General features: G+C 38.5%; 1 protein-coding gene across 14 annotated transcripts in view; it reads left to right on the forward strand.

The window, feature by feature from the left end:
• The window catches only part of SCAPER (S-phase cyclin A associated protein in the ER), a 581,035-nt gene that overhangs the window by 471,885 nt on the left and 88,886 nt on the right, over positions 1 to 20,264 (forward strand). The window lies entirely within an intron of this gene.

Consider the following 20,264-nt stretch of genomic DNA (forward strand, 5'->3'; position numbering starts at 1 on the left):
TCATTCTCCAAGTATCTTTCTGCCACTTCTTACCAGTGAGAGAGAAATATTTATCTTGTTTATGAAATACTTATGCCATACCCATTTCCCAAGAAGAATGAACATTTGTTGAGAAACAGGATATTTGCCTAATTTCAAAGTATAGTATATTCCTGAAAAATTGTTATTAGTTGCAAAGTAAAAGAGTAACTTTCCAGTGAAAAAACCTAGCACACACCACCTTACCAAATGATCAAAGTAAACAGTATCAGTTATGCACAAATCAGAACTGTCTGCTACCTGATAGGCTGCAATGAAAATAACACAGCATTGCTTCTGTAATATTTCTGCCAAAGATAATATAATCTGAATCTAATTATGAGGAAACATCCTACCTACCTAAATTTTAGGACATTCTTCAAAATAACCTGTAATCTTCAAAAGTCTGAAAATCATGAAAGTTCAAGGAGTCACTGAGGAGTTTTCTAGACTGGTAGTGATAAGAGACATGACAACTAATTAGAACACGATTCTGAACCAGATCCTTTTGCTATAGACGACATTAATGGGACAATTGGCAAATTTTGAATGGGCTCTGAGGTTTAGTTGGTGACAAAGAATCAGTGTTAATTTCCTGACTGATGAATATATTGTAATGTAGGAGAATGTCCATTCATTGGAAATACACAAAAGTATTTAGTGGTGATGGGGCATCATGTGAGTATCCTCACAAGGTTCAGGGAAAAAGGTCATCTTAGCTGGGTTTGGTAGCTCTCACCTGTAATCCCAGCAACTCAGGAGGCTGAGGCAGGAGGATCGCTGGAGGCCAGCAGTTTGAGACCAGCCTGGGCAACATAGCAAGACCCCATCGCTACAAACATCTTTTTAAAATTTAGCTGGGTGTGGTGGCACACACCTGTAATCCCAGCCACTCACTGGGCTGAGGTAGAAGGATCACTTGGGCCCAAGAGTTTGAGGTTGCAGTGGGCTATAATTGCACCAGTGCATTCTACCCTGGGCAACTCTATCTCTAAAAAAAAAAAAAAAGTTCTTTGAACTATACTTGCAGTTATTCTAATATTTGGGGCTATATGCACACAAAAACACACAAATATTTTAATAAAATACAAAAATAAAAGTTTTGGAAACCTGGAATGAGTTTATAAGAGTTTTGTGATTTCCGTCAGCTACATACATTGACCTCAATAGCTGAAACACAGAATAACTTAAAACTAGGGCTTATTTCTTGGAGCTGAAATATGGCCTTCAACTTAAAATGTTTTCCTTATGGGAAAATGATTGTTGTTATGAAAGGAATGTGAAGCTTTCATAGTAGACTGTTTAGCTGTATTATTGAAACACATTTAAAATCCTTGCAGAAGAATTTTTTTTTTTTTTTTTTTTGAGACGGAGTCTCGCTCTGTTGCCCAGGCTGGAGTGCAGTGGCGTGATTTTGGCTCACTGCAAACTCGGCCTCCCGGGTTCACACCATTCTCCTGCCTCAGCCTCCCAAGTAGCTGGGAATATAGATGCCCACCACACCTGGTTAATTTTTTTTGTATTTTTAGTAGAGATGGGGTTTCACCATGTTAGCCAGGATGGTCTCGGTCTCCTGACCTCATGATCCGCCTGCCTTGGCCTCCCAAAATGCTGGGATTACAGGTGTGAGCCACTGTGCCTGGCCTGCAGAGGAATTTTTAAAACACCTAACTCATACTATGAAAATTCCTCGAAGGGGATGACAGCTATTCAGTGTATACCTTGTGCCAATTTGAACAAAATGCTGATGTCATTTAATATGAAGATTTAGGAAAATGGGCAATCCCAGTAGCCAGGTGGGAAACCCACAGCATCCCAGGTATCTTGTGTAGAATATTCACAGTATAGCTGCAGGGAAAAGACGACTACAACTGAAAGGCACAAAGGCCAGGATCAGCAGTGCAAGGGAATAGTTCTGTTCCTTTGTGTCTAACAAGCCTGGAAATACAAGACTTGGTAACTGCTGTTTTTAAAGACTGAGAACAGATTCTTGAAATTAAGAAACCTAACAAGGGTAAGATTCATACGATACACATGTGTACATATACTTAGAAAGCAGAGAGATGAGAGAAAATGGAAGAGTGGAACTAAAAGGAAGACAATAGTAGGAACTAGAAGAAGAATGAGACAGAGAGAAGAGGAGGTTAAGGAAGGAGATAAAATGAAGAGGAAAAGAGAATAGCAGTGGATCAGGTGTGGGGATATGTTTAGAAATTAGAATGGCAAATACAGAGAAACCCTGATTAGACCTTTCCCAATACTCTATAATAATGCAGTCACACCCTGCCCTCTTTAAGCTTATATCCCAGTGTTGTCATGTTTGTATTTAGATATAGCAAGGCATGAAGCAGTAAGTCTTCTGTCTTTTCCAGTAAATGAAAGAAAATAATAATATCAGACATTCTAAGATCATACACACAGCTAAGTTCCTGTTTCTGTGCCCTTTCCCACTCCTCTTGGGGTTTTATGAGATGTGGGAAATGGACTAAAAGCATTCTTTATGGTTGGCCTCTGCTCTTGTTCAGTTCATTCTTACCTGTTAAAGCAGTCTGTTTAGAGAGGAAAAAGCAGCAATATTAGGTCTCATTAACATTTCTGACTGTGGCAAAAGTCTTAACATAGACCACACTTCAGTTTGTAGTTGCATTCGTTCAAAGATAACTTGCTTTCTCTTAAACCTTGACAGTATAGTTTAATAAACTCCTGTGTTTTATAAAGTGTGCTTTAAGTTTGGCAGTTTCTTATAAACATACACTTACCCTACATCCCAGCAATCCCACTCCTAGCTATTTCTCCAAGAAAAATGAAAAACATTTCTCTACAAAAAGACTTGTACAGGAATGATCTTAGCATCCTTATTCATAAGTAAAATCCCTAAATAACACACATGTCCACGAACAGGTGAATTGATAAATTGAGGTATATTCAGAGTGGAATATTTAGCAATAAAAAGGAATGAACTATTGATACAACATGGATGAATTATTCAGAATTCATGGAAACATTATTCATACTGCAGAAAGCCAGATTCAAAAATCTGCCTACTGTATGATTGCAGTTATTTGAAATTCTAGAAAATGCAAAGTCATTTATAATACAAAGCAGATCAGTGATTGCCTATGCCCACAGGGGCAAAAGGGAACATTGACTTCAAAGGGGCACAAGGAAACTTTTGGAGATGATCAAAGTGTTCTGTATCTTGATTATGATGGTTCTTACATAGATGCGTATATGTCAAAATTAATCCAAGTGTACACTTCAAATGGGTGCATTTTACAATAAAATTTATTTTTTAAATATGTGTTTACAGGCCAGGTGCAGTGGCTCATGCATGTAATCCGAACACTTTGGGAGGCCAAGGTGCGTGGATTGCTGAGCCCAGGAGTTCGAGACCAGCCTGGGCAATATGACAAAACCCTGTCTTTACTAAAAATACAAAAAATTAGCTAGGCGTGGTGGCACATGCCTGTAATCCCAGCTACTCAGGAGGCTGAGGCACGAGAATCGCTTGAACCAGGGAGGTGGAGGTTGTGGTGAGCCGAGATTGGGCTACTGCACTCCAGCCTGGGCAACAGAGCAAGACTCCATCTCAAAATATATATGTATATATATATGCTTTTACAAATGTGGCAAAATGTTATCAATTGGTGAGTCTAGGTAAAGGATATACTTCATTTTATACTTCATTGCATTAGATTTAGAAGGGAAAAAAATACTCTTTCCAAAAGGCAGCAATGTAAAGACAGTAATTGAATTATTGAGGGGAATAAATAAGCCGGAGAGCTTAAGGAGTACGCCGTCTTCATAGAATTTTGTATCTGTTCTTTCAGACTACACTGCTACCTTCTTAATTCAGTGTCTTGATAAGTATAACATCAAGAAAAAAGCTATTGATTTGCTTTCCTCATATTTTAAGTGAACATAATTTAATTCACTTTCTTCCACTTTGAGTGCCCTTTTCAGACAAGAATGTGCTATAGTAGACATCACAAGGAATACAGAGACAATATGGTGTGGAGCTTCCTCTCAAGAAATATACAGTATAGCACAGGGGTTAGCAGATTCAGATCCACAGGCCAAATCACCACCTGTTTGTAAATAAAGTTGTATTAAAATACAGCATTTGTTTACATATGGCTGCTTTCTTCTTAAAACAGTAGAACTGAGTAGTTGTGATAGAGACTGTATAACCTGCAAAGCATAAAATATTTACTGTCTGGCCCTTGACAGAAAAAAATAATCGCCAACTTCTTGTCTAATAGAATAGATAAGACATGGATGTTAAAAACAGAGTGTCATAAGCAAAGTAAAGATCAAGTGTTCTAAGAGGTCAGAGGAGGGAGAGATTCCTTTAAAAGGAAAGTTGGAGAAAGTTTCATTAAGGAAGTGGTATTGATAGCCAAACCTAACTAGGAATTAGGCAGAGGGAGATTTGAGGAAACAAGTTGGTAAGTGCTGGGGGCAAGAGGCATGGAGCAAAACTTTACACATGCCCTTGAAAATCACCAGATAGAGGGAAATAAGGGCCAAATTAAGCAACCTTGTACCCACTTGTCATAGAATTATAGAATATCAAGAGCTGTAAACTTTAAAGATTCTCTCATATAACTATTTCAAGTTACAGTTGAGAAAACAGACTCAAAGGGATTAAATCATTCATACAAGCCCACATACAAAGTTAGTGGGGAAGCCATACTAAAATTCAGCATTTATGCCTCCACACCTTAAGCCAACATTTACTGAATTTAGCTGAATTGCTTCCCCAGAGAGACTTTCTAGGGCAAAGACTTTCATCTAAGGTATAGAATACAGATCAAAATCTGTAGAGTACATTTTTAAAATTACATATGCTCTTTCCTCCTTTGAGATTTACTACATGAAATGAGAAATGTCAGTTATGGAGATATGTTCCCCCAAATGAATATTGTGGAAGAGTAAGGCCAAAACTTTTTCTAAAATCATGTATTTCACATATGGTTTAGTAGATATTTGATAGGCCTTTATAGTAAAATAAATGATATTATTTTGAAGACCATTTGTTGCTGCCTATGAATAACTTGGTAATATCTGGATTCTGTGTTGGATCAGATTACCCATCCCAAGACTCACTTTTGTATTTTTCATTCCTGGATGTGCTTCTGTCCAAACTTTGCCAAAAATTATGCCATCATTTGTCAAGTGTCAGCATTATCAAGCTTTGTTGTGTTACGTCACTAAGTGCTGTCCAGTAGAAGAGAGATGATAACTCACTGGCTTCTGGTAATACTTATCACCCTTTCCTGTCACAACCAAACCTCTTAAAGAGCTGTCTGCATCCATTCTTTTCATTTCCACACTGCAGAGTCACTATTCACCCACTCAGTTTGGTTTTTTCTCCCACCATGCCACTCAAAGTTCTTTCACCAAGATCACCAGTAGATTCTAAGTTGAAAGTCTCCCCTCCTTTGGTTTGTAGAAAATCTCCCTCTGGACTTTCCTCCTGCTGGGCCATTTTGCAAATGTTGATATGTCTCAGAATACCTTTTTAGTTTTCTTCCTCCGCTTCTCCTACCAAACTGTACAATCTTCATAAACAGGGTTTCTTTGTTTGTTTGTTTGTTTCAACAAACAGCATGCCATTTGTTTCAACTGTTGCCCATACACTGATGGTCCCAAGTCAGCATCTTCATACCCTGAAACTTAGCATGCCCAGAACTGGGCATATACTCCCCTCAAAATCAGCGTCCCCCACTGCATTCCCCATCCTGGTAAACAACTCTACCATATAAGCAAGAAACCTAGGAAAGTTAAAACCATCCCTCCCTTCACTCTTCTCTCCCCCCTTCCCTAAATATGCAGTCAATTAGATTATTCTCCATTTCCCATCATCTTTCATTTGTAAGTAATATAATAGCCTCCTTCCCTGCTGTTAAGTGTAACCCTTCCTATAGCAGCCTACATATTGCGATGATCCATTTTTCAAAAAATGAAAACTTTTCATGTCACTCCTAGCTTAGAATCCTTCATTGTCTTACCCCTCATGTTCAGAATTGAGAGCTAAACCCCTCATTGTAGCACGGCCTGTGTGATCTGACAGTCTCATACACCACTAGTCCAACTATCTCCAGCAACCTGCAGCTTCCTGAACACACATACTCTCTTCTGTCTTCTTTCATGCTGTTCCAACATCACCACCATCCCAGCAGGCTAAGTTTTTCCTCTTTCTGTGAGACTCAGCTCAGGGGTTACCTCCCCCGGGCACTGCACCTTGCACCTGTCCTCATAAGACCATGAGTTTACTTATCACCTGGAATTTGAATTACATTTTACTTACCTGTGAACTCTGGGAGGCAAGACCGTGTCTTTCCTCTTCACCTGTTGAGTTTATCACTGAGTCAAGGACATAGTATTCAAAAAATGTTCAATGAATGAAAGAAATTGTTGTAAGCTAATGTGTTTTGTAGTTCAGATAATAATATTTCAGAGATAGGTGTCTGAGAATATAGGAATAACAAACTCAGTTTCAGCTATACTTTCACAACACAAAATGAGTTTGTGACCTCAGATGTTTAGGGGTTTTGCCACACACACACCAAGCCAAGTAGTCCTTCAGCAGCAAACACCAGCTGGGAGCCTCTACTTCAATTCAATTCTGACTACTTGAAGGTAGCATCATACCCACAGGTTTAGAGCTCAGTCCCACAAGACTGTCTACCACTTCAGATGCCAATCACAAGTCTCAGGTTGTTTCACCTATGCCTCTGACCACATAGCTATAAATCAGAGTTCCCCATGACCCTTTTCTTGGGTTCGATGAATTTGCTAGAGTGGCTTACAGAACTCAAGGAAACACTTACATTTACCAGTTTATCACAAAGGATATTACAAAGGATACAGATGAAGAGATTTATAGGATGAGGGAAAGAGGCATGGATTACCCTCTCCAGGTGCACCACCCTCCAAAAACCTCCATGTGTTTCATGCTCCTGAAGCTCTTCAAACCCTATCCTATTGGGTTTTTATGGAAGCTTCATTCCATAGGCGTGATCAATTAAACCATTAGCCATTGGTTATCAGCTTAACCTTCAGCCCTTAATACACCAGACCTAACAAACATCATAGCTTAGCCTAGTCCACCTTAAATGTGTTCAAAACACCAACATTAGCTTATAGTTGGGCAGAATTAGCTAAAACAGAGTCTATTGTACAATGAAGTGTTGAATGTCTCATGTAATTTATTGAATCATGTACTGAAAATGAAACAGGGAATGGATGTATAGGTACTCGAAGTATGGTTTCTATTGAACGCATATCTCTTTCACACCATGATAAAGTCAAAAAAATCATAAGTTGAACCATGGCAAGTTGGGAACTGTCTATATATATTTCACAGTATTATGAGATTATGGATGACATACATTTCCTTTTTCATATGAATTTGTCTATTTCAGGATATGCACATAACTACCTCTTTAAACTGTAGGGGGTTATTCAGAATGTTAATCTCTATCCTATAAAGTGGATAGCAAAGCTTAGTGATTATCCATAACACATCTGTCCTTATAAGTATCTACTGAACTTGCCTGAAGAGATTAAAGGAAATTTCAGTTCCCTATATGTGCAAAAACAACCTATGAGAAAATAATAAATACTTGTGTTTCACTAAAGCTCTACCTCTAAAACTTCCTGAGGTTCTTTTGCAGCTTTTGCTGAATATGAAACATGTCCTTTGGGGCAGCTGTTGCAATGAGAAACAATGTTTAAATGATCCATTAGCACCAGATGAAGCCTGGATTCTCATTTATCTAATCATGATCACTTGTTGCAGTGCCCTGGAAATGGTAATAAAACTTCGATCACACTTGTTTAGTGCTTTATAATTTTTGAGCACTTTTACATGTCACCTTGATTAATTTTCAGTATTGTATACTACAATAGTTAAAGACTCAGTCTCAGAAGTGAGACAGCCTGGATTGAAATCCTGACCCTGATGTAATTTAACCTCTCTGAACCCTAGTTTTCTTATCTGAATATAGGAATAACAATACTTCTGATCTATGAGAGTGTTGTGTCGATTAAGTGAGATGATCTAGATGAGCTGTTATCATGGAACCTCACATTAAGTGCCCACTAAATGTTAGCTGCTATTACTATTATCACTACTGCCCCTTCCACCACTGTTTCTACAAGAAAATTCCCTGTGCAGTAAGAGTGGATATTACCGCTGGAAGAATCAGAGGTCTTAAGAAAGGGTTAAGCACTCATGCAACACCCCTCTCGCCATCCCTTGGTGGTGTTAAAGAAGGCTGAATGGGAAATCGAGATTTTAATCCTCATCCAGCAGTAATGATGCACCTCCACCCGGGGTGCATGGAGACTGTATTGGAAGCCTCATTTTTTACCCCTACTGAGAGATAGTGAGATTCTCCTCCCCCACTCACCAGGATGGTGCCAGAAGGGCCCAAGTGAGATGCCAGGACTCACCAGCTTCCTGTGGTAACAAGCCCTATCCCATCCGCTCCTGTGGAAACCACGTGGGGAACAGTAACATGCCATCTCTGGGTGGTGATATCAGTAACATGCCATCTCCAGGTGGCTAACTCAGGAGCCTGAATTCCTGCCCTCATAAAAAGAACCAGGAAAATCTCAACCTGAATGAGAAAAGACAACAGATGTTACAATTCTTATAAGGATTTTAAAGCAGCCACCATAAAAATGCTTCAACATGCAATTACAAATATGCTTAAAGCAAATGAAAAAGTAGTCTCGGCAAAGAAATAAAAGATATATATTCTCACAAGTGGAAACTAAGCTACGGGTATGCAAAGGCATACAGAGTGGTATAATGAACATTGGAGACTCAGGAGGAGAAAAGGTGAGAATAGGGTAAAGGATGAAAAAAAACTTACTTATTGGGTACAGTGTACACTATTCGGGTGACAGGTGCACAAAAATCCCAGACTTCACCACTATACGGTTCATCCATGTGACCAGAAACCACTTTGATCCCTAAAGCTATTGAAATAAAATAGAAGATATAAAGAATAACCAAGTGAAATGCTATAATTGAAAACTATAATAATCCAAAATTTTAAAAGTCAGTGAATGTGCTCCAATGACTTGAATGGAGAGAAAGGATGAAAGAATCAATGAATTTGAAGTTAGAACAATCAAAATTACCCAATCTGAAGAGAACAACAGAGAAAACAGACCAAAATGTTTTAAATGACCAGAACCTAAGGACTGATGGAGCTATAACAAGAGATCTAACATTCATGTCATCAGACTCATGGGATCTAACATTCATGTCATCAGACTCATGGAAGTAGAAAAAAGACAGGGATGAAAAAATATTTGAAGAAATAGTAGCTGAAATGGTCCCAAATTTGGCAAAAGATGTAAATGTGTGGGTTCAAGAAGCAGAGCAGACCACAAACAGAATAAACAAAAGGTAAATTGTTGGACTTAAGCCCTAACACGTCGGTAATTAGATTAAACATAAATGGTTCCAAAATAACAAAATTTTATTTAAAAATGGGAAAGATTAGTTTACAGCAGTGAGGTGAGAGGGAAAATTTGTGGAAAAACTGAATTACATAATGAACATAAAAAATATGAATTTCATTTTTTTAAGTTCCATCAAGTTCAAGACACTTTTATAAGTGGTACTACCAGCCACTTAATTCATCCCTAAAAAACTAAGGGTCCTGGGAATTTAACCATGTCAATGCAGTCTTTTTTACATTATTAACTGAAAAAAAATGGGGCCCTTTACAGATTTTTTTTTTTTTTTTTTTTTGAGACGGAGTCTCGTTCTGTCGCCCAGGCTGGAGTGCAGTGTACAGATTTTTTAAGATTAGGAAACAAAAAGAAGTCAGGAGACAAATCAGGGCTGAAAGGTGGATGCCCAATGATTTCCCATCAAAACTCTTGAAAAGTTGCCTACATTTGATGAGAATAAGCAGGAGTATTACTGTGGTGGAAAAGGACCCTCCTGTGAAGCTTTCCCAGGTGTTATTCTGCTCATGCTCTGACTAACTTTCTCAAAACGCACTCATAATGAGCAGGTGTTATCTTTCTTTCACCCTCCAGAAAGTCAAAAAGCAAAATGCCTTGAGCATCCCAAAATGTTGCCATGATCTTTGCTCTTGACTGGTTTGTGTTTGCTTTGACTGGGCTATTTCCACCTCTTGGTAGCCATTGCTTTGATTGTGCTTTGTCTTCAGAATCATACTGGTAAAGCCATGTCCTACTGCAGTTCTTCCAAGAATTGCTTCAGGATCTTAATCACCCTTGTTTAAAATTTCCATTGAAAGCTGTTCTCTTGTCTGCAGCTGAGCTGGACACAATGGTTTTGGCACTCATCAAGTGGAAAGTTTGCACAACTTTAATTTTTCCGTCAGAATTGTATAAGCTACCAGTTGAGAAGTCTGTGGTGTTAGCTGTTGTTTCTGCTGTTAATCATCAGTCACCTTCAATTAGAGCACAAAATGAATTCTTTCCTTGTAAATTGATGTGGTTGGTCTGCTGGTGCAGGCTTCATCTTCAATATCATGTTGTCCCTTCTTAAAACAAGTTATCCATTTGTAAACTGTTGATTTCCTTGGGCCATTGTCCCCATAAACTTTTTGTAAAACACCAGTGATTTCACAATTCTTCCACCCAAGCTTCACCATAAATTTGATGTTTGTTCTTGCTTCAATGTTAGCAGAATTCATCTTGCTCTTAAAGGGGATCTTTTCAAATTGATGTCTTATCTTTCTTTGTGCCTCCAACTAGAGCCTCTTCAGACATGTTATAACAAGTTGGTATAAGTTTATTTTGGTGCAAAAATAATTGAAATCCACACATAGTTTTTTCAAAATACACATTTTTCACAAACGTTGTGAAGACCTCTTAAGGAGCCCTGCACTGTTTGGGAGGATGAACTAGATAATCACCTTTAGGCTTTCCAACTCTGGGAGTCTCTGATTTTCTCCATTCTTCAAGGTCCACCATCTAGCATTATTATTAGAAGGTGATTCCCTCGGTGGTGGTGTTATTTTTTTACCCCAACTTTCGCTGTTTATGTGTCTTCTCATTTGCATCAATACACATGCCCCCACCACCTTTTTCATTGGTTTTTTATTTCCTGGTTTTTACCTGTATTCCAGGTAAAATGAGATTACTTGAATAACTTCATAATCATAAATAAAGACCTATAGAATCATAGAATCTGAGACTTAAAAGAGGTCTCAGAGATTAACAAGTCCATCCTTATACCAGGAAAGATATAATGGTGTTGGGGTATATCACCTAACATGGAGTCAGATGTTTTGAATTTGAGAAGCTGCTCCATTATTTGCTGACTTCAAGATCTTGTGTAAGTTGCTTAACCTTTCTGAGCCTCTGCTTTCTCACTTGCATAATAGGCATAATAATAGATATACTAGAGGGTAGCTATAAACATTTAATGAGATAAATATATATAAAGGGACCTAGTTTGCCATCTTACAGTGGACTCTCAGTAAATATTAATTAAAGCTGAATGTCCTCATTTTATACATAAGGAACTGGATACACACAAGTCATGCTGGTAGCAGAAGGTGAGATAGAATGAGAGAGACTCAGGCCTCCCAGGACAGTGCTCCCAACACACCAAAGCTTCTATGTAAATGCCTCTCAAACCCACCCATTCTTTCATTGGACAAATATTTAGGCACTGGAACTACAGAGACAAATTGTAGCTCACAGTTTAGTAGGAAAAACCAGTAAGAGACATTTAAAATGTAGTATAATGATTGCTGCAGTAAAGCACAGCATATACAAGGTGTTTGGGAATTACAGTGAGGCACATAACTTATTTTGGGGGGTGGGGAAAGGAAAAGATGCACCTCATAGACTACAATAAGTGAAACAGGAGTAAGAGGTGAACACGTAGGATATTGCGTAGAGAAGGGTTTTGGGTGCAAAATTCCTTTCTTCCTTTAATTCACTTTACACCTTTGCCCAGGATGACTAAATACTATATATATATATATATTTAATGCTGGTTTTCTCTTTACCTTGGACCTTCTAAATGTCACAATTATTGGTTTGGTGAATTTTTTTAGTGAAAATCAGTGTCTACATGCATTTAAAAAATATTTAGTGAACATCTACTACATGTCTGATGTTGTTTAGGCACTGGGATCGTAGCAGTGATCAAGACAAAGTCTCGCTCTCGTGGAGCTTATATTCTGATTGAGAAAGAGAGGAAATAATGTACAGTATTTCAGGAGGTAACTGTTGCACTGGAAGAAAAATAAAGTTGAGTAAGCAAGAAAGGGAAGATAGGTTTGGGGAGAGAAATGTTACTTTAAATAAGATACTCTTGCCTAACTTACGGATGAGATGACATTTGAATAGAGACCTAGAAGAAGTGGAGAAATTAGTCATGAGGTTACCTGGGGGAAAGGTATTCCAGGCAGAGGAAATATCAGAATGTGAGCAAGAGACAGACTGACTTAGTATATTAATTTGGGGAGGAATGGAGGTAGAAGATAGATCAGAAGGGCTTCCTTGGGCATCATGAGGTTTGGAGCTTTTAGTTTGCAGGAAATGAGATACCAGGGAATGTGTTGAGCAGAGGAAGTATATTATTCCACATGTATAACAAAGAGTTTTGTAAGCATCATGACCACTAAGGCATACACTATAAAGTTTGCTGACATTTTATCTTGTTAGGATTTTGTCTGCATAAATATAGGCTCAAAGGCATAAATATGTTAGAAAGGGTAATGATATTTAGGATTAATTGCAGTGTCTTCTTTAATATTGTCATAACATTTTTGTGGCATAAAAAGAAGGGGAATAGGCCGGGCACGGTGGCTCATGCCTGTAGTCCCAGCACTTTGGGAGGCCAAGGCGGGCAGATCACAAGGTCAGGAGATCGAGACCAACCTGGCTACCACGGTGAAACCCCGTCTCTACTAAAAATACAAAAAATTAGCTGGGCATGGTGGCGGGTGCCTGTAGTCCCAGCTACTCGGGAGGCTGAGGTGGGAGAATGGCGTGAACCTGGGAGGCAGAGTTTGCAGTGAGCCAAGATCGTGCCACTGCACTCCAGCCTGGGCGACAGAGCGAGACTCCATCTCAAAAAAAAAAAAAAAAAAAAAAAAAGGAATAATTTTAAAAGATAATAGTGAAAAACTACTAGCCACTTCTGTGTGATTTCCTTTTATATTTTCAAGCCATGTAAATTGTTGAGGTAAATACCTTTCATCAGTTCAATTTTTATGCATAATATAACATGGGCATACACGCTTTATAAATATCAGTGGCAAAAAGACTGTTGCATGTTTAGTGACCGTTTCATATAGGAAATGAGGTCAACAGTGTAAGAACTTGTCTCTGCTGCTGGAGCCCTTCCACATTTTTTGCCTTTTTTTTTCTATACTCTGACACTGCCTTGACAGTTTTCTAAACAATCTCTTATTGTTTCTCAGTGAACCTAATTCATATTCTGAGCATTCTGTATACACTGTACAGCTTGAAAATATGTAAACCTATCTTCAGAATACTAAAAAATAGTTGTACAGAATTACCAGTAATTACTAATTTAATTTTCTCTCTCATGGAATCACATTACAGAACAATAGATTTTTATTACTAATAAAAGCATCTTTCTGTATTGCAAACAAGAATGTTGAAAGTATTTGAAACCACTTTGGCAATGGGAAAAAAGAATACATGCTTGGCTTTTAAAAGTTATAATGACTTTTAATTTAACTTTGCTGAAAACATTTTGATTCAGGGCTTGGTCCTATAAACATGGGGTTTCATTTTGGAATAAGTTCAGAGAATCGGCACCAGTATCTATTCCAGCCCTGATGATTTCTGTATCCTCAAGGAAGTCTTTTTCTCCTCTAGACCTTGGTTTCCCCAAAGATAAAATGAAAAGATTTGACTCTTAAGATTTTTTCTATATCTAAAACTATATGAAATATCTACAAATTTTTAAAAGGTCAAATACCTTTTGAGGGGAATGGGAAATTTTACAATAAGATTATGCACATGAAATCACTGTATAATAAGCTGCTATTATAAAAGTAAGATAATGATCACTCTAGTGTATTCTAAAGAAATACTCTAAAGGAAATACCTTTCATCCATTTGAAAAGAAAGCATAGTTTTAGATTTCTGCCTGAGGGGTGAGAGATTCAGAAGGACCAAAACCTACATAGCTCTCTTTCCCAGGCCAGGCTTGGTACATACCAGCAGGTGGTGGTTACAAACACTGATGCGTGCTGGGAAGGTAACCTTCCCCTGCCCCTCCACAGACCACCCACCCCAGAATGGAATGTGTTCCAGACTCAGGTAAGTCAGGTGTGTAATAGAGCAGAGAGGGGGAAGGGAGGAGGTTGCTTGCACATCTTGCCCAAAGGACAGGCGCTTGGCCCAGCAGCTGTGCTGAAAGTAAGTTCAAACTCAAGTGTTGCTCTATAAGCAAATATCAGAACTCACTCACGTAAGTGTGTATTTCATGTATTAAAGGTGTCCCAAAAGAGCAGGCTGCTCACAAATGAGCTATTTTATCTCTGGCAAGTAACGGTGATACCCAACTAGATGAAAGACAGCAGTGCAGTATACTGCTTTGAATAAAATGTCATTTACAGTATAGAAACCTTCTCCTTAAAGTTTCTTTTTGTCAAATCTCATTTTTAAGACTAGAAGGCCTTTGGGAGGCTGAGGTGGTCGGATTGCTTGAGGCCAGGAGTTTGAGACAAGCCTGGCAAACATGACAAAACCCTATCTCTACTAAAATATTTGCTGGGCCTGATGGCACACACCTGTAATGCCAGCTTCTTGGGAAGCTGAAGCACAAGAATTGCTTGAACTGGGGAGGTGGAGAATACAGTGAGCAGAGATTGCACCACTGCACACTAGCCTGGGTGACAGAGCAAGACTCTATCTTTAAAAACAAACAAACAAAAAAAATTTGTCTCATTGAAGATGAGCCCCTCTTTAACTTAATTCTGGCAATTTTGAAATTCTTTACTAGATGAAGCACTGGTTTTCTATTACAACATTCCTGTAAAATAACTTAAACCCAGCAAAAGAAAAATCTATACAGAGGGACAAGGAGAATTTCTGGGACCATTTGAATAAAATGTCCTCTGAGACAGACCAAAAAATATTTTACCGAAGGTTGCAAGCAAAAAACACTATTTTTAACAATGAAATGGCCAATCTAAATGAAAAAATGAAATTTTCTATGAAAAAAATTTGTTTCGGTGCTTGAACTGGATGTGAGGCTCAGTGAGACTGTTGAAAAATAGGAGATCATGGTGAGAAAATAGGACTGTTCAGTAGAGTAAAGGCCTTTACACCTGGGCCTGAGATCCTAGGATTTGGCCCAGCAAGCCTGACAAGGGAGATTTGCCTAGTGCAGGGCCACAGGGATTCTTTGTGTAACTGCTAGATTGTTACAGAAGTTTCTCCATTTGTGTTTGCTTTATGAGCAACTGACAAAATGGTGTTTGTGAAATTAGGCACAAATCCCCCAGTGAGACAGAAAAATAAAAGTTGCTAGTCAGCTATAGGCAGAGAATATAACAATAGTGTAAAACTATGTATCTGATCTGCTTTACATTGAGCTTATTTTCTTGGGGCAGATGAGGAGGTAACATTTGGTCCCCAAACCACATTTACAGTTTCTAAATAATGAGATTAGTATGTTTCACCCAGAATTATCCCAAAAGCCCATAAATATATTCTTAATTTTTTTTTTTTTTTTGAGACAGTCTTGCATAGTCGCCCAGGCTGGAGTGCAATGGCATGATCTCGGCTCACTGCAACCTCCGCCTCTTGGGTTCAAGCAATTCTCCTGCCTCAGCCTCCCAAGGAGCTGGGATTATAGGCACCTGCCACCATGCCTGGCTAATTTTTTGTATTTTTAGTAGATACAGGGTTTCATAATGTTGGCCAGGGTGGTCTCAAACTCCTGACCTTGTGATCCTCCCACCTTGGCCTCCCAAAGTGCTGGGATTACAGGTGTTAGCCACCATGCCTGGCCTATATTTTTAATCTTTTGGCCAAGAGTAAAGCTCATGTGAAACCCCTAGTTTTTTAATGGAAGAGACATAAGTAAGGCAGTGTTTTAGCCCATGACCCATTTTCACATCCTCCACCAGAGATGCAGCTTCTCCACAACTCTCAGTAAAAGAGATGCCCAATGGGAGGGAGTCACTGTGGGGTAAGGGAAACCACATGGGCTTTAGAGTCTTAGCAGATTGGGTTCAAGTCCCAGCTCTTCCATTCAGTAGTTGTAAAACTTGGACACGTTGTTTGATGTCTCTGAACTTTGATTTCTAGTCTATAAAAATTAAATGAGATAATATAAGGAAAATGATTAAGAACCTGGCATGGTAGAAAACTCTAGTAAACATTAGTTTTCATTCTTCCCCCACTACCCTCATAAGTGTGGCTCATATTTTAACCTTTTCTTGACCTCTTAAGGGTGTCATTTTGAGAATTAGCAGTTAACACTGATTTGTAGTAAATCCTAATTTCATAGGAAATAAAGATGATTCAGTCTGTCCCCAGATTGCAATGCCTTTTGCATTCTCGTATCTGTCTTTTCTTGTGCTTCCAGAACTAGTATCACATTTTACTACTGCCTACCTGTAAAATGGTCACCATTTTTCTCTCTCTCTCTTTTTTTTTTTTTTTTTTTTTTTGTGAGACAGAGTCTCACTGTGTCACCAGGCTGGAGCCCAGTGGCGTGATGTCGGCTCACTGCAACCTCCGACTCCCAGGTTCAAGCAATTCTCCTGCCTCAGCCTCCCAAGTAGCTGGGATTACAGGCACGCACCACCAAGCCCAGCTAATTTTTGTATTTTTAGTAGAGACAGGGTTTCACCATGTAGGCCAGGATGATCTCCATCTCCTGACCTCATGATCCACCCACCTCAGCCTCCCAAAGTGCTGGGATTACAGGCGTGAGCCACTGTGCCCGGCCCATTTTTCTTTTTTATATTATTCCTTCTGTTTCTATAAACCAAGAAACCACATCTTGTTATAGTTTTATAAAATTAGTCTTTAGGGTCTGGACAAAAGCCTGAGGATGAGCAAAGCATCAGTCTGCTCCCTTGACTATGTATGTGTTGGGTACTCAAATGTTAGATGAGCAAGTGTTTAAATAAATGACATCAATTTTATTATCTCAGAAGTCTTTTTTATTTCCTGTTGACTCTCAACTGTATTTTTAAAAGTTCCAGTTACTGGATAAAAAAACTTCTAGATAAATGAAAGATTGCTAAATACAACATGCATACATAGTGTTTTATTTGAAATACTTCATGATGAAAAACAGTACAAGGTTGTTGGAGAAAAAGGAATATGAAAATTTGTGAAGAGTGAAGAACCCTGACATTACCTAGAAATGTATTACTCATATTCTTTCTTTAGTGTGTAAAAGAAAAAGAAAGTTGTATTTTAGAGGATTTATTGAGTTAATTTTAGAATGTGGCCAGTTGAACAGATAAATTACATTCTCTCTGTCGAGAGGCCTTACTAATATTCTAGTAAATAGATGAAAGTCATAAACTCTCAAAGAAAGAGCACAGGAAGGAAAGGAAAGCAAGTATTTTCTTTTTCAATCTGGAAAGCACACGATTGAAAGACAGTTGCCCAAACTAGCAAAACGCCAGAAGAAAATTTGTGCCACAGAATCCTAGCAGGACTCAAGAATTAGAGTTACTGGCTATCTCAGAAAATGAGGGTGCAGGTGGGGCTGCAAAGAGAGGAATTGGTTGAAAGTCTAAATAAAAGGCAGTTTAGGTGCCCTGGGTGCCTTAGAACCTACCTACTATATGTATAGCCAAGTGACTGCCATTGCCCAGCCCTCAGAGAAGACACTAGTTTCAATCAAAGTTACATAGAACATGGGGACACCAGGCACAGCCATACAAAAACAAAGTGATTTAGTGAAAACCCATTCTCAGAACAGTAAGATACTGAGCCCCCTTCTCCAGTGAACCTCTGAAAATGGGCACCATGTTATACACTCCAGGTTTGCGGAGGATATAAGATTTCATTCTGTCTCATGAAATTAACTGTCCCAGGACAATAGACTTATAAATATTAAAAGCTGGGATCTCCCAGCAGAAAAGTGTGGTCTCAACCTAATCACCCAAATTCAAACTCCTCACACAGAAGTTTGTATTCAGTTTCTGACTGATTAGATCCAGATTGTGATACACTGATATATTCATTCATCAATCTTAAATATGAACAAAAAGCCCAAGATTACTACATATTTGAGGAAAGCCTCCAACTTGAAATACAGAAAAACCTCAAACGAAACAGAGACCATGTTAGAAACAAAAGAAAATCTTTTAAAAAGTATAATTTCACAAAGGTGAGAAGATATTGCATCCATGAAATAAAAACAAGACACTACCAAAACATAGCCAAAAAGACCTCTTGAAATTTTAAAATATAATTGATGAAACAAACTAATAGGACCAGAAAATAAGGAAGTCTCCAAAGAAGTAGGAAAAAACATAAAAAGATGAAAAGCAAGAGAAAAAGTATTTTCCAAATTGGAAGCTCAGTCTAGGTTCAAAATCCATCAGAAGGCCGGGCGCAGTGGCTCACGCCTGCAATCTCAGCACTTGGGGAGGCCAAGGTGGGCGGATCACCTGAAGTTGGGAGTTCAAGACTAGCCTGGCCAACATGGTGAAACCCTGTCTCTACTAAAAATACAAAAATTAGCCAGGTGTAATGGTGCACACCTGTAATCCCAGCTACTCAGCAGGCTGAGGCAGGAGAATTGCTTGAACCCAGGAGGCAGAGGTTGCAGAGAGCTGAGATCGTGCCACTGCACTCTATTCTGGACAACAGAGTGAGACTCTTGTCTCCAAAAAAACAAAACAAAACAAAAAATCCAACAAAGAAAATGAATGGGAGGAAATTAGCAAAGAAATAATGCAAGAAATTGTCCCAGAAATGAAACATAAAACTTTCAAGTTGAAAAGACCACTGAGTTTATAAATAAAACTCAGTTCAATAAATAAAAGAAAATCTATACCAAGGCACGGGAAATCAGCCATAAGAAGATTCTAAGTTTCTGGAGTTTCAAAGTTCTACACGGCGTGCACTGAAGTATTAGGAATTAGAGACTTCTAAACAGCCATGCTTGAAGTGGAAAACAATGGAGCAATCCTTCAAAACTTAAAGGATATGGGTTCCAACCAATAATCCTATATCCAGCCAAACTATTGATAAAATGTAAGGATAATAAAAGATGTTTTTAAATGCAGAATCTCAAAATGTTTCTTCTCATGAACTCTTTCTTAGGAAGCTGGTGGAGTAGACCCTATACTAAAATGAGAGAATTGTATGGAAAGAAAAGGAAGACATGTGATCCAAGAAATAAGGGCATCTAACCTACAGCTGTGTAGTAGGCCTAGAGAGCTACCAGTCTAGGTTAGAGAAAGACGGTGGCCGATTTCAGGAAGAATGTCTCCTTTGGAGAAGGAAAAAGAATCAGCAATCCCTGATGTATATGAACTTGACAGGAAATTTCATTTTGACAAGAAAGATAGACAATGAATTACTGATACATAAATAGGAAATTCAACATATAGGGAAAAATGATTATCTCAGTGAAACCAAAAATTTTGGACAAAAGGGTAAATATTAAGTAGATTAGCTGTGACTATTTGCATAGTCATAATAGAAAAAACTATTACTATGCATTCGATTGTGCTGTTTAACAGATGTTCTGATTGTTTCTCTCTTTGCAAGTACATGATAGGATGACATTTCCTGGCTCCCTTTGTGGTTGGGTGGACTGTGTGACTAGTTCTGGCCAAAAAGTTGCTTGTTTTTTCTAAAGATCCCCCTTTTGGATCCAAGTGATCATTTATTCCTCTATCTTTGGTAGAACTGATACAGATAAACAGTGAAAATGAGGCAAAGGCTGGTTGTCACCAAGTAAGTACATTTGTGGAATTTAATATTTTACCAGATATTTTCCCATTCATCTTCTTAGTTGAACTTCAGAGTTGTCCTGGGAGCTAGGGAGATACAGAAAGCAAGGAACTTGTCTCAGATCATATACTGCAGAGCCATGGTCCAAGCTCCAACGTTTAATAACCACGTTACTTGTAAACTATACACAAAGAGAGCTGAGTGTGACATTATGTACTAGGGAAAGAACTATTTTGCCATTTTGTAATAGGAAATGCAAATTTCATCCTGATAGAGGAATTCAGGTTAGATATTTTTTAATACACTGT

The sequence above is a fragment of the Symphalangus syndactylus genome, chromosome 5 (assembly GCF_028878055.3).
Source record: "Symphalangus syndactylus isolate Jambi chromosome 5, NHGRI_mSymSyn1-v2.1_pri, whole genome shotgun sequence".
Lineage (NCBI taxonomy): Eukaryota > Metazoa > Chordata > Mammalia > Primates > Hylobatidae > Symphalangus > Symphalangus syndactylus.